Raw genomic sequence first — 16,424 nt, 5'->3', positions numbered from 1 at the left:
CCTTAGGCCTCTTTATAAGAGGGTCCTGGACCCTCAAAAAAAACACCAGCAGGAAAGAGGACATATGGCATACTTTTGAAAATTAGATTACAGGAAAGGCATTGATTTTAGAAACACAGAGATCAGTTATATGACCCGGGAAATAGAAAAAAACATTGATTGGACACCCAGTACACTTCTTTATCCTTAGTCCTTTTTATAAGAGTGTCCCGGAGCCTCAACAGAAAAAACAGCATGCAAGAGGACATATGGCATCCTTTTGAAAAATAGATTACAGGAAAGGCATTGATTTTAGAAAGACAGAAAAAATTTGTTACTACCGGGAAATCTAAAAAAACATTGAATAGACACCCATTACACTTCTTTATCCTTAGGCATTTTTAGCAGAGGCTCCAGGACACTCAACAAAACCAGCAGTAGGAAAGAGGACACATGGCATCCTTTGCAAAAAAAAGATTATAGGAAAGGCATTGATTTTAGAAAGCCGGGGATAATTTGTTGCAACTGTGAATTTGAATAAAAAAAATGATTGGATGGACACCCAGTACAATTCTTTCTCCTTAGGCCTTTTTATAAGAGGGTCCAGGACCCCTCAAACAAAACACCAGCAGGAAAGAGGACATATGGCATACTTTTGAACAATAGAGTACAGGAAAGGCATTGATTTTAGAAACCCATAGATATTTTTTTTCAAATGGAAATTTGAATCAAAAAAAATTATTCGATGGACACCCAGTACACCTCTTTCTCCTTAGGCATTTTTATAAAAGGGTCCTGGACCTTCAAAAAAAACACCAGCAGGAAAGAGGACATATGGCATACTTTTGAACAATAGAGTACAGGAAAGGCATTTATTTTAGAAACCCATAGATAATTTTTTGCAAATGGAAATTTGAATCAAAAAAATGATTCGATGGACACCCAGTACACCTCTTTCTCCTTAGGCCTTTTTATAAGAGGGTCCTGGACCCTCAAAAAAAACACCAGCAGGAAAGAGGAAGTATGTCATCCTTTTGAACAATAGAGTACAGGTACAGCATTGATTTTACAAACCCAGAGATCATTTTGGCCAATTGTTAAATAGAAAAATAAAAATGAGTGGCCAACCAGTACACCTCTTTATCCTTAGGCCTTTTTATAAGAGGGTCCTGGACCCTCAAAAAAAACACCAGCAGGAAAGAGGACGTATGGCATCCTTTTGAACAATAGAGTACAGGTACAGCATTGATTTTACAAACCCAGAGATAATTTTGGTCTATTGTTAAATAGAAAAATAAAAATGAGTGGCCAACCAGTACACCTCTTTCTCCTTAGGCCTTTTTATAAGAGGGTCCTGGACCCTCAAAAAAAAACACCAGCAGGAAAGAGGACGTATGGCATCCTTTTGAACAATAGAGTACAGGTACAGCATTGATTTTACAAACCCAGAGATCATTTTGGTCAATTGTTAAATAGAAAAATAAAAATGAGTGGCCAACCAGTACACCTCTTTCTCCTTAGGCCTTTTTATAAGAGGGTCCTGGACCCTCAAAAAAAACACCAGCAGGAAAGAGGACGTATGGCATCCTTTTGAACAATAGAGTACAGGTACAGCATTGATTTTACAAACCCAGAGATCATTTTGGTCAATTGTTAAATAGAAAAATAAAAATGAGTGGCCAACCAGTACACCTCTTTCTCCTTAGGTCTTTTTATAAGAGGGTCCTGGACCCTCAAAAAAAAAACACCAGCAGGAAAGAGGACGTATGGCATCCTTTTGAACAATAGAGTACAGGAACAGCATTGATTTTACAAACCCAGAGATCATTTTGGTCAATTGTTAAATAGAAAAATAAAAATGAGTGGCCAACCAGTACACCTCTTTCTCCTTAGGCCTTTTCATAAGAGGGTCCTGGACCCTAAAAAAAAACACCAGCAGGAAAGAGGACGTATGGCATCCTTTTTTAACAATAGAGTACAGGTACAGCATTGATTTTACAAACCCAGAGATCATTTTGGTCAATTGTTAAATAGAAAAATAAAAATGAGTGGCCAACCAGTACACCTCTTTCTCCTTAGGTCTTTTTATAAGAGGGTCCTGGACCCTCAAAAAAAAAACACCAGCAGGAAAGAGGACGTATGGCATCCTTTTGAACAATAGAGTACAGGAACAGCATTGATTTTACAAACCCAGAGATCATTTTGGTCAATTGTTAAATAGAAAAATAAAAATGAGTGGCCAACCAGTACACCTCTTTCTCCTTAGGCCTTTTCATAAGAGGGTCCTGGACCCTAAAAAAAAAACACCAGCAGGAAAGAGGACGTATGGCATCCTTTTTTAACAATAGAGTACAGGTACAGCATTGATTTTACAAACCCAGAGATCATTTTGGTCAATTGTTAAATAGAAAAATAAAAATGAGTGGCCAACCAGTACACCTCTTTCTCCTTAGGCCTTTTTATAAGAGGGTCCTGGACACTCAAAAAAAACACCAGCAGGAAAGAGGACATATGGCATCCTTTTGAACAATAGAGTACAGGTACGGCATTGATTTTACAAAACCAGAGATAATTTTGGTCAAATGTGAAATAGAAAAGAAAAATGAGTGGACACCCAGTACACCTCTTTCACCTTAGGCCTTTTTATAAGAGTGTCCAGGACCCTCAAACAAAATACCAGCAGGAAAGAGAACATATGGCATACTTTGGAACAATAGAGTACTGGTACGGCATTGATTTGTGAAACCCACAGATAATTGTTTGTAAAAGTGAAATAGCACCAAAAAACCATGCTTGGACTCCCACTCCAGGACGTTCTCCTTCAGCTTTTTTATAAGAGGGTCCAGCACCCTCAACAGAAACAACTGCAGGAAACACCACCACATATGCCATCCTTTTAAACAAGCGAGTACAGGTATGGCATCCATTTTAGAAACCCAAAGATAATTGAGAGGAACCAGGAACATTTTTCTAAAAACTGGATGGGGCACCCATTACTACAGGTCGTTCTCCTTCAGCCTTTTTATATCATGGGCCACGACCCGCAACAGGCACAACAGCATGAAACACCACATATGCCACCCTTTTGCACAATAGAGTACAGGTATGGCATAGATGGAACACGGAGATAATTTAGAGCAACCAAGAGACGTATAAAGATGCTTGGTCGGTCCTACTCATTCAAATTTGTGGCATTTTGCGTTCAATTGAATGGTCCACCGGATATGAGTGGTGTGTTAAGTTGTACAATTCGTAACAGTTTAATCACTAGTGTTATGTGCCTTATTTTTTTTATTTGAGTTTTGTACCCACAGAGCTGCAGCAGAGGCCAGAAAAATTAGGAATGTACAAATGACTGAAAAATTGGGGTATTGTTGTAGCAACTGCTGTAGCAGCGGCCAGAAAAATCGATGTTTGTAAAACATTTATAAAGTGCCCTAAAAGCTTGTGGCTTGAACACTAGTTGTTGGCGGATAAGTCAAGCAAGTCCTCCGTCTTTATAACCAAAAAAAAGAGGCCAGCCTGTGTACCAGTTGTAGCCCAAGCCAGCTCATATCATCATCAGTAGTTTTTTATTCAAATGTATCGCCCAATGTCAGTCCCTTTGGGATCCAGCCCTCATTCATTTTTATAAAAGTGAGATAGTCAAGGCTTTTTTGACCTAGGCGACTTCTCGTCTCAGTGACAAAACCTCCTGCTGCACTAAAAGTCCTTTCGGACAGGACACTTGAAGCGGGGCAGGCCAGAAGTTCCATTGCAAATTGGGATAGCTCAGGCCACAAGTCCAGCCTGCACACCCAGTAGTCAAGGGGTCCATCGCTCCTGAGAGTGTCGAGATCCGCAGTTAAAGCTAGGTAGTCTGCTACCTGTCAGTTGAGTCTTTCTCTAAGGCTGGATCCCGAAAGGCTCTGATGGTGCATGGGAGTTAAAAAGGTACGCATGTCCTCCATCAACAAGATGTCAGGAAAGCGCCCGGTCCTTGCTGCCGTGGACGTGGGAGGAGGAGGATTAATTTCATCTCTTTCCCTGTTACATTCCCGTGGTGCTGTGACATCACCCTTATACGCTGTGTAAAGCATAGTTTTTAATTTATTAAGAAAATGCTCCATCCTTTCTGACTTGCGGGAATTTGGTAACATTTCAGGCACTTTATGCTTATACCGGGGGTCGAGGAGCGTGGACACCCCCAGTACAGGTCATTCGCCTTCAGCTTTTTTATACGAGGGTCCCTCAACAGGCACGACAGCATGAAATAACCCATTTGAACAAGGTTGGATGCTGAGCTAATCATGTCGCATTCCTCCTCCTCACTGATCTCACTGATGGTATCTTCTTCCCCCCAGCCACGTACAACACCACGGGTACCAGAGAGGTGACAACAACGAGCACCCTGGGATGACTGTTGTGCTCGGTCTTCCTCCTCCTCATCCTCCCCAAAGCCACATTCCTCCTCTGACTCCTCTTCCGCACAATCCTCTTCCTGCATTGCCGCAGGTCCAGCAAGCAATGCTGATTCGGCTGTTTGCGGGGGTGATGGACACCACAACTCTCCCGCTTCCTCTTCACGCTCATCTACTGCCTGATCCAGCACTCTTCGCAGGGCATGCTCCAGGAAGAAAACAAATGGTATGATGTCGCTGATGGTGCCTTCGGTGCGACTGACAAGGTTTGTCACCTCCTCAAAAGGACGCATGAGCCTACAGGCATTGCGCATGAGCGTCCAGTAATTTGGCAAAAATATCCCCAGCTCCCCAGAGGCTGTACTAGCACCCCGGTCATACAAATACTCATTAACAGCTTTTTCTTGTTGGAGCAGGTGGTCAAACATTAGGAGTGTTGAATTCCACTGTGTAAGGCTGTCGCAAATCAAGCGCCTCACTGGCAGGTTGTTTCGACGCTGGATATCAGACAAGTGCGCCATGGCCGTGTAGGAACGCCTGAAATGGCCACACACCTTCCTGGCCTGCTTCAGGACGTCCTGTAAGCTTGGGTACTTATGGACAAATTGTTGTACAATTAGATTACACACATGTGCCATGCACGGCACATGTGTCAACTTGCCCAATTTCAATGCCGCCACCAATTTACTTCCATTGTCAGAAACAACCTTGCCAATCTCCAGTTGGTGCGGAGTCAGCTACTGATCCACCTGTGGGTTCAGGGCGATCAGGAGTGCTGGTGCGGTGTGACTCTCCGCTTTCAGGCAAGTCAACCCCAAGACGGCCTGACACTGCCATACCCGGGATGTAGCATAGTACCTGGGGAGCTGGGGGGGTGCCATAGATGTGGAGCAAGACGCAGAAGTTGAAGAGGACTCAGCCGAGGAAGAGGTTATGGAAGAGGATGGAGTAGGAGGAGTAGAGGAGGTAGCAGCAGGCCTGCCTGCAAGTCGTGGCGGTGTCACCAACTCTTCTGCAGAGCCACGCATTCCATGCTTGTCAGAAGTCAGCAGGTTTACCCAATGCGCAGTGTAGGTGATATACCTGCCCTGACCATGCTTTGCAGACCAGCTATCCGTGGTCATATGGACCCTTGCCCCAACGCTGTGTGCCACACATGCCATAACTTCCTTTCTCACAACAGAGTACAGGTTTGGGATTGCCTTTTGTGAAAAGAAATTTCTGCCAGGTACCTTCCACTGCGGTGTCCCAATAGATACAAATTTTTTGAAAGCATCAGACTCCACCAGCTTGTATGGTAAAAGCTGGCGGGCTAAGAGTTCAGACAAGCCAGCTGTCAGACGCCGGGCAAGGGGGTGACTTTGAGAAATTGGCTTCTTACGCTCAAACATGTCCTTAATAGACACCTGACTGTGGGCAGATTACCAGGAACTGCTACGTAAGAGAGACTGAGTGGAGGATGGTTGAGAGGGGGCAAGGAGGACAGCACTGGTTGACGTGGCTGAAGATGCTGGAGCAGGAGGAGGAGGGCGGCTTTCACTTTGTGTGCTGCTTCTACTCATGTGTTCTTCCCATCGGCCTTTGTGATGGGAGACCATGTGCCTTCGCAAAGCAGTTGTACCTAGGTGGCTGTTGGACTTCCCATGACTCAGTTTCTTTTGGCACAGGTTGCAAATGGCATCGCTAATGTCAGAGGCAGACACACAAAAAAAATGCCACACTGCTGAGCTCTGCGATGACGGCATTCTGATGGTGGCAACAGCATGCGTTGATGGGCGCCGGCGTGCTGTCTGGCTGACCCCTAGTGACGATGCATGCTGTCTGACTGTGCCACTAGCTCCTTGAGAAAACCTCCCTGTGCTTCCAAATCGTCTCCTCCTCCTCTCTGTCTCCCCATCTGAACTTTCCCCCTCTTCTTCTTCTCTTCTAGCAGGCACCCACGTGACATCCACCGACACATCATCATCAACCGCTTCACTTGTATCTGAAACATCAAGAAAGGAAGCAGCAGCAGCTACAACATCATAATCATCATCATCACACCGTACCTCCATGTCGGTAATGCTGCCTGACTGAGACTGATCACTATTATCTACATCCTCTGCCAATGATGGTTGCGCATTACTCATTTCTTCCAAATGATGTGTCAATAACTCCTGTGACAGATCAAGTGAAGCGGCTGTGGTGCTAGTGTTGGTGGTGGCGACAGGCGACGGAGTGGCACTGGTCACTTGAGACCTGCCCAAAGCACAGCTGGACTTAGATTGTGCGTCAAGGTTAGGAGGACTAGCAACGGAAGCTGAAGAAGATTGGGTTTCCTGTGTTAGCCATTCAACTAGGTCCTCCTCAGAAGTTTTTGTGTCCCCCCTGGCACCCGGCGTCTGAACAATGTGCATATTTGTAGGGTCTAAAGGAATCACAGCACCACGACCACAACCACGGAACCTGCGGGTGGCCTGCCTCTGCCTGTCATTTTTTTTTAAATGGACACTAACAATACTATTACACCAATTGAGTGGTGGCACTGTGAAAGTGGGCACAGTATACGCTGTGAGACTGACAACAACAAAAAAGATGGATGTTTTAAAAATCACAAATTGTTAATTTTGTAAAATATTACAACTTACAAGTACTGTGGCAACAAATATGATTGTTTGGCACTATTTGGCAAATGGGCCTGTCTGGCACACACGCTGGGAGAAAGGAAACTGCAATTCAATGGCACTAGGAGACTGAAGAATCACAGTCAAAACAGTTATGATTAACAAAAATTCCAATCCTGTTACAATAAATATGAGTGGTGGCAATAATTGGCTAGTTGGGACTAGCACACAGGCAGGCAGGCAGGAGGAAAATGCAATTCAAGGGCACTAGTAGACTGCAGATTAACAGTCAAAACAGTGATGATTGACAAATTTTGCAATACTGTTAAAAGAAATATGATTGCTGGCACTAATTGGATAGTTGAGCCTGGCACACAGGCTGGCAGGAAGAAGAAAAGTGCAATTCAATGGCACAAGCAAACTGAGGATTAAGATCAACAATCAAGATTTTTTTAATTTTAATTAGTAACTATACTGTGACAACAATTATGATTGGTGTAAATAGTTGGCAAGACGGCCTGGCACAAAAGGATGGCAGGCAGGAGGTAGATGCAATTCAAGGACACTAGGAGACTGATTACTGACAGTCTAAACAGTGATGATTGACAATTTTTGCAATACTGTGAACAGAAATATGATTGCTGACAACAATTGGCTAGGTGGGCCTGGCTCACAGCAGGCTGCAAGGCAGGAGGAAAGTGCTATTCAATGGCACCAGCAAACTGAGGATTCAAATCACAGCAACTATTACCAAAAATTTTAATTTTTAATTATTAGAATATTGTCACAACAAATATGATTGGTGTAAATATTTTTCAAGTAGGCCTGGCACACAGGCTTGGAAGGCTGTAGAAAAGTGCAATTCTAGGGCACAAGCAAACTGAGGATTAAGATCATCAACAATCAAGATTTTTTTAATTTTAATTAGTAACTATACTGTGACAAAAAAGTAGGATTGGTGTAAATAGTTGGAAAAATGGCCTGGCACAAAAGGATGGCAGGCAGGAGGTAGATGCAATTCAAGGACACTAGGAGACTGATTACTGACAGTCTAAACAGTGATGATTGACAATTTTTGCAATACTGTTAACAGAAATATGATTGCTGACAACAATTGGCTAGGTGGGCCTGGCTCAAGGCAGGCTGCAAGGCAGGAGGAAAGTGCTATTCAATGGCACCTGCAAACTGAGGATTCAAATCACAGCAACTATTAACAAAAATTTTAATTTTTAATTATTAGAATACTGTCACAACAAATATGATTGGTGTAAATATTTTTAAGTAGGCCTGGCACAAAGGCTTTGAAGGCTTTAGAAAAGTGCAATTCAAAGGCACGAGCAAACTGAGGATTAAGATCATCAACAATCAAAATTTGTTTAATTTAAATTAGTAACTATACTGTGACAAATAATTAGGATTGGTGTAAATAGTTGGCAAGACGGCCTGGCACAAAAGGATGGCAGGCAGGAGGTAAATGCAATTCAAGGACACTAGGAGACTGATTACTGACAGTCTAAACAGTGATGATTGACAATTTTTGCAATACTGTTAACAGAAATTTGATTGCTGACAACAATTGGCTAGGTGGGCCTGGCTCACAGCAGGCTGCAAGGCAGGAGGAAAGTGCTATTCAATGGCACCAGCAAACTGAGGATTCAAATCACAGCAACTATTACCAAAAATTTTAATTTTTAATTATTAGAATACTGTCACAACAAATATGATTGGTGTAAATATTTTTTAAGTAGGCCTGGCACACAGGCTTTGAAGGCTTTAGAAAAGTGCAATTCTAGGGCACAAGCAAACTGAGGATTAAGATCATCAACAATCAAGATTTTTTTAATTTTAATTAGTAACTATACTGTGACAAAAAATTAGGATTGGTGTAAATAGTTGGAAAAACGGCCTGGCACAAAAGGATGGCAGGCAGGAGGTAGATGCAATTCAAGGACACTAGGAGACTGATTACTGACAGTCTAAACAGTGATGATTGACAATTTTTGCAATACTGTTAACAGAAATATGATTGCTGACAACAATTGGCTAGGTGGGCCTGGCTCACAGCAGGCTGCAAGGCAGGAGGAAAGTGCTATTCAATGGCACCTGCAACTTGAGGATTCAAATCACAGCAACTATTAACAAAAATATTAATTTTTAATTATTAGAATACTGTCACAACAAATATGATTGGTGTAAATATTTTTTAAGTAGGCCTGGCACACAGGCTTGGAAGGCTGTAGAAAAGTGCAATTCTAGGGCACAAGCAAACTGAGGATTAAGATCATCAACAATCAAGATTTTTTTAATTTTAATTAGTAACTATACTGTGACAAATAATTAGGATTGGTGTAAATAGTTGGAAAGACGGCCTGGCACAAAAGGATGGCAGGCAGGAGGTAGATGCAATTCAAGGACACTAGGAGACTGATTACTGACAGTCTAAACAGTGATGATTGACAATTTTTGCAATACTGTTAACAGAAATTTGATTGCTGACAACAATTGGCTAGGTGGGCCTGGCTCACAGCAGGCTGCAAGGCAGGAGGAAAGTGCTATTCAATGGCACCAGCAAACTGAGGATTCAAATCACAGCAACTATTACCAAAAATTTTAATTTTTAATTATTAGAATACTGTCACAACAAATATGATTGGTGTAAATATTTTTTAAGTAGGCCTGGCACACAGGCTTGGAAGGCTGTAGAAAAGTGCAATTCTAGGGCACAAGCAAACTGAGGATTAAGATCATCAACAATCAAGATTTTTTTAATTTTAATTAGTAACTATACTGTGACAAAAAATTAGGATTGGTGTAAATAGTTGGAAAAACGGCCTGGCACAAAAGGATGGCAGGCAGGAGGTAGATGCAATTCAAGGACACTAGGAGACTGATTACTGACAGTCTAAACAGTGATGATTGACAATTTTTGCAATACTGTTAACAGAAATATGATTGCTGACAACAATTGGCTAGGTGGGCCTGGCTCACAGCAGGCTGCAAGGCAGGAGGAAAGTGCTATTCAATGGCACCTGCAACTTGAGGATTCAAATCACAGCAACTATTAACAAAAATATTAATTTTTAATTATTAGAATACTGTCACAACAAATATGATTGGTGTAAATATTTTTTAAGTAGGCCTGGCACACAGGCTTGGAAGGCTGTAGAAAAGTGCAATTCTAGGGCACAAGCAAACTGAGGATTAAGATCATCAACAATCAAGATTTTTTTAATTTTAATTAGTAACTATACTGTGACAAATAATTAGGATTGGTGTAAATAGTTGGAAAGACGGCCTGGCACAAAAGGATGGCAGGCAGGAGGTAGATGCAATTCAAGGACACTAGGAGACTGATTACTGACAGTCTAAACAGTGATGATTGACAATTTTTGCAATACTGTTAACAGAAATATGATTGCTGACAACAATTGGCTAGGTGGGCCTGGCTCACAGCAGGCTGCAAGGCCGGAGGAAAGTGCTATTCAATTGCACCAGCAAGCTGAGGATTCAAATCACAGCAACTATTACCAAAAATTTTAATTTTTAATTATTAGAATACTGTCACAACAAATATGATTGGTGTAAATATTTTTCAAGTAGGCCTGGCACACAGGCTTGGAAGGCTGTAGAAAAGTGCAATTTTAGGGCACGAGCAAACTGAGGATTAAGATCATCAACAATCAAGATTTTTTAAAATTTAATTAGTAACTATACTGTGACAAATAATTAGGATTGGTGTAAATAGTTGGAAAAACGGCCTGGCATAAAAGGATGGCAGGCAGGAGGTAGATGCAATTCAAGGACACTAGGAGACTGATTACTGACAGTCTAAACAGTGATGATTGACAATTTTTGCAATACTGTTAACAGAAATATGATTGCTGACAACAATTGGCTAGGTGGGCCTGGCTCACAGCAGGCTGCAAGGCAGGAGGAAAGTGCTATTCAATGGCACCAGCAAACTGAGGATTCAAATCACAGCAACTATTACCAAAACTTTTAATTTTTAATTATTAGAATACTGTCACAACAAATATGATTGGTGTAAATATTTTTTAAGAAGGCCTGGCACACAGGCTTTGAAGGCTTTAGAAAAGTGCAATTCAAAGGCACGAGCAAACTGAGGATTAAGATCATCAACAATCAAGATTTTTTTAATTTTAATTAGTAACTATACTGTGACAAAAAAATAGGATTGGTGTAAATAGTTGGCAAGACGGCCTGGCACAAAAGGATGGCAGGCAGGAGGTAGATGCAATTCAAGGACACTAGGAGACTGATTACTGACAGTCTAAACAGTGATGATTGACAATTTTTGCAATACTGTTAACAGAAATATGATTGCTGACAACAATTGGCTAGGTGGGCCTGGCTCACAGCAGGCTGCAAGGCAGGAGGAAAGTTCTATTCAATGGCACCAGCAAACTGAGGATTCAAATCACAGCAACTATTACCAAAAATTTTAATTTTTAATTATTAGAATACTGTCACAACAAATATGATTGGTGTAAATATTTTTTAAGTAGGCCTGGCACACAGGCTTTGAAGGCTTTAGAAAAGTGCAATTCAAAGGCACGAGCAAACTGAAGATTAAGATCATCAACAATCAAGATTTTTTTAATTTTAATTAGTAACTATACTGTGACAAAAATTATGATTGGTGTAAATAGTTGGCAAGACAGCCTGGCACAAAAGGATGGCAGGCAGGAGGTAGATGCAATTCAAGGACACTAGGAGACTGATTACTGACAGTCTAAGCAGTGATGATTGACAATTTTTGCAATACTGTGAACAGAAATATGATTGCTGACAACAATTGGCTAGGTGGGCCTGGCTCACAGCAGGCTGCAAGGCAGGAGGAAAGTGCTATTCAATGGCACCAGCAAACTGAGGATTCAAATCACAGCAACTATTACCAAAAATTTTAATTTTTAATTATTAGAATACTGTCACAACAAATATGATTGGTGTAAATATTTTTAAGTAGGCCTGGCACACAGGCTTTGAAGGCTTTAGAAAAGTGCAATTCAAAGGCACGAGCAAACTGAGGATTAAGATCATCAACAATCAAGATTTTTTTAATTTTAATTAGTAACTATACTGTGACAAAAAATTAGGATTGGTGTAAATAGTTGGCAAGACGGCCTGGCACAAAAGGATGGCAGGCAGGAGGTAGATGCAATTCAAGGACACTAGGAGACTGATTACTGACAGTCTAAACAGTGATGATTGACAATTTTTGCAATACTGTTAACAGAAATATGATTGCTGACAACAATTGGCTAGGTGGGCCTGGCTCACAGCAGGCTGCAAGGCAGGAGGAAAGTGCTATTAAATGGCACCAGCAAACTGAGGATTCAAATCACAGCAACTATTACCAACAATTTTAATTTTTAATTATTAGAATACTGTCACAACAAATATGATTGGTGTAAATATTTTTTAAGTAGGCCTGGCACACAGGCTTTGAAGGCTTTAGAAAAGTGCAATTCAAAGGCACGAGCAAACTGAGCATTAAGATCATCAACAATCAAGATTTTTTTAATTGTAATTAGTAACTATACTGTGACAAAAAATTAGGATTGGTGTAAATAGTTGGCAAGACGGCCTGGCACAAAAGGATGGCAGGCAGGAGGTAGATGCAATTCAAGGACACTAGGAGACTGATTACTGACAGTCTAAACAGTGATGATTGACAATTTTTGCAATACTGTGAACAGAAATATGATTGCTGACAGCAATTGGCTAGGTGGGCCTGGCTCACAGCAGGCTGCAAGGCAGGAGGAAAGTGCTATTCAATGGCACCAGCAAACTGAGGATTCAAATCACAGCAACTATTACCAAAAATTTTAATTTTTAATTATTAGAATACTGTCACAACAAATATGATTGGTGTAAATATTTTTTAAGTAGGCCTGGCACACAGGCTTTGAAGGCTTTAGAAAAGTGCAATTCAAAGGCACGAGCAAACTGAGGATTAAGATCATCAACAATCAAGATTTTCTTAATTGCAATTAGTAACTATACTGTGACAAAAAATTAGGATTGGTGTAAATAGTTGGCAAGACGGCCTGGCACAAAAGGATGGCAGGCAGGAGGTAGATGCAATTCAAGGACACTAGGAGACTGATTACTGACAGTCTAAACAGTGATGATTGACAATTTTTGCAATACTGTGAACAGAAATATGATTGCTGACAACAATTGGCTAGGTGGGCCTGGCTCACAGCAGGCTGCAAGGCAGGAGGAAAGTGCTATTCAATGGCACCAGCAAACTGAGGATTCAAATCACAGCAACTATTACCAAAAATTTTAATTTTTAATTATTAGAATACTGTCACAACAAATATGATTGGTGTAAATATTTTTTAAGTAGGCCTGGCACACAGGCTTGGAAGGCTGTAGAAAAGTGCAATTCAAAGGCACGAGCAAACTGAGGATTAAGATCAACACTAAAAATTTTTTTTATTTAAATTAATAACTATACTGTCTGTGACAACAATTATGATTGGTGTAAATAGTTGGCTAGACGGCCTGGCACAAAAGGCTGGCAGTGGCAGGCAGGAGGTAAATGAAATTCAATGGCACTAGGAGACTGAATATTTGCAGTCCAAAAAATTATGATTTTTTTTTTTAATTACTGTTACAAGAATTGTGATTGGTGCCACTAATTGGCTACTTGGGCCTGGCAGACAGGCTGGCAGATATGAGTCGTGGATGGTAGGTAGGGCAGCAATTTAACACAGTATGCTGTGTAAGTGACAAAAACACAGGACTGATAGAAAATTAAGTTACATTACACTAGCAAAATATTGTAAAATTTTAGATTTTAATATTAAAATTATGTTAAGAAGTGCAATGCACATACGACTCTATGAGTGGTCGCACTGGCTGGCTGCTACATAGGGCAGCAATTATAACAACAGTATGCTGTGTAAGTCAGATAGACAGTTAGACACAGGCCTGATAGAAAATACAATTAGATTACACTAGCATAATGATTTAAAGACTTTTTTTTGGAAATTTTAAGAAAAAGGTTAAGCACATACATATGAGTCGTGGCTGATAGCCTTGGAAGGGCAGCTATTAAAAACAGTAGGCTCTGTAAATCGGATACACACACGCCTGATAGAAAATACTATTAGATTACACTAGAAAAATGATTGAAATTATTTTTTTGGGGGGGAATTAAAAAAAGGTTAAACACATATGAGTCGTGGCTCATAGACTAGGGAGGGCAGCAAGTAAACACAGTAGGCTCTCTATGTCAGCAAAACACACAGGCCGGATAGAAAATTATATTAGATTACACTAGCAAACAAATTTAAACTTTTTTTTTTATATTAAAATTAAGGTGAAGGAGAATATATATGAGTGCTGGGTGGCTGCCTGGCACAGACCAATTAACCAAAAGACTGAAAAAAAAGAGGTATATTAATGCTGAGTGAGCCTGACAGACACAGGCATGATAGTAAATGTAATTAGATTACACTAGCAAAACTTTTTTTTTTTTTTTTTTTAATTTAAAATAATGTTATAAACGGATATTAACACTGGTGGCTGGCGGCTGCTGGCTGGCACAGAGCAATGAACCAGAGTATATGCTGTGTGACACTGGCCTGATAGAAAATGAAAAAAAATTACACTAGAAAAATAATTATATTTTTGGGTTAGTTAAATTTAAACTAATGTTGTTAGGGAGATATCAGTGGTGGCAGTAGTCACAGCATATGCTGTGAGCCTTAAACACACAGCTGAAAGCCAGGCAAATGCTAATAAAAAAAAAAACGAAAAAAAAAAACGGCACGAAATATAGCCCTAAAAAGGGCTTTTTGGGGTGCTGTGCTTGCAGCAGAGATGAGTGGAGTCCTTCTGGACTGTAAATACACTAGCCTAGCTATGTTTTTCCTATTAATGTCAGGAGCAAAAACACAACACGTCCTCTCATTAAAAAAGCAAGGTCGTTATGAGTCTAAAATGGCGGATTCCGAGTAGCTGGGAGTGTCTGTGAGGGAGTGTCTGATGTTGATTGGCTCTAATGTGTCAGGCGGCTGTGACATAAAGGGTCAAAGTTTCCACAATGATGACACATAGGGGCGGATCGAACATCGCCATGTGTTCGCCCACAAACGCGAACGCGAACAAGCTATGTTCGCTGTGAACCATTTGCGGGCGAACAGTTCGGGACATCACTAATCCTCAAGTGCTGTAGGTTGTGTGCTATAATGCAGGAAGCATCAGGTAGGCAGGAGCGGGTTAGGCAGGCAGTGGTGTAAGAAACTGAACTAGCTGTGGCAGTGGTGGTGTCAGATACGAAGGTGGTGGTGGCATAGTTAGCCCTAACATGCTATCCTGATCCAGGTGGGTAAAGTAGCTGCCATAAACGTGCAGGTGGAGAAAGTGGTGTATGAAAAAAGGACTTGTGATGTACTCCAAAATGATAGAGGATATCTAGGCTGTATTGGCACCCTCTAAAGGTTGTTTGATTTGTACTAATACAACTGAAGTGGTGGTCTGGGATGGTCAGTTATGGAATTATAAGAATTACATTTGTTAAACTTAATTGCAGCTGGTGCCAAATAACTTTCTTATTAATGAAAATATGAGCAGTTTAACCAAATCCAAGTTTTACTGCATACTCCATGCTCTGTAGTCATGTACTTCTGAGCCCCTGAAGGAAGAAGTTGGACTAATGGTGTGTGCGCAATTAGATAATAGGGTAATCCTTTTTCAATACCAAATTAAACAGAGAATTGTTAATGCTGTTCAGATTCACTGTGTACTTGTAGTGAATGCAGAGCACCTTCAGAAGCACAGTTCTGTTATCTCCTTTGATACAAATGGGTCAGAGCTTGAAAATGAGTCATACCATTTGCAATCTCATTAAAGAAAAGCTGTGTTAGGCCCCAAAGACAGGTTTGCCATTGTAAATATTTTTAGAATGCAATTTTTATAAAAACAATAAGCTTATTAGAATGTGCACATTACATAGATTTCATTGCACTATTTCAGTCTTTACTATTTCTTTAAAGGGCCACTGTAAGTAAATATTTTCTATGCCTGTTACTAACTAACTACCCCAAATACGCTTTTTATCAATAGCATTTCATTAACATATCTCTACCGTATATCAGAAATCTTGTCTGCAAATTTAATTGTTTTCCAAACCCACTCCGTGGGTATCCTTTGCTCTGTACCAATCCATTTACAATACCTAGGTTTCAAAATGGCGCTTTAAACACAAAGTTATTGGTTTAAGTATTTTGAACACGCAGTGCTGAAAATAGTGGGCAGGATAACGTGACATCATCGGCGAATAAAAGATATAACTTTTAGAACGTTATGAAACTTCGTTTTGGAGAAAATATAGGTCAGTAGGTTTTAATTAATGTTTATTAACTTTAATATGTTAGTTGTTTAACTTAAAAATGATAACAGAAAG

Source organism: Bombina bombina, chromosome 3 (assembly GCF_027579735.1).
Source record: "Bombina bombina isolate aBomBom1 chromosome 3, aBomBom1.pri, whole genome shotgun sequence".
Lineage (NCBI taxonomy): Eukaryota > Metazoa > Chordata > Amphibia > Anura > Bombinatoridae > Bombina > Bombina bombina.
Note: the sequence above shows the minus strand (reverse complement) of the source record.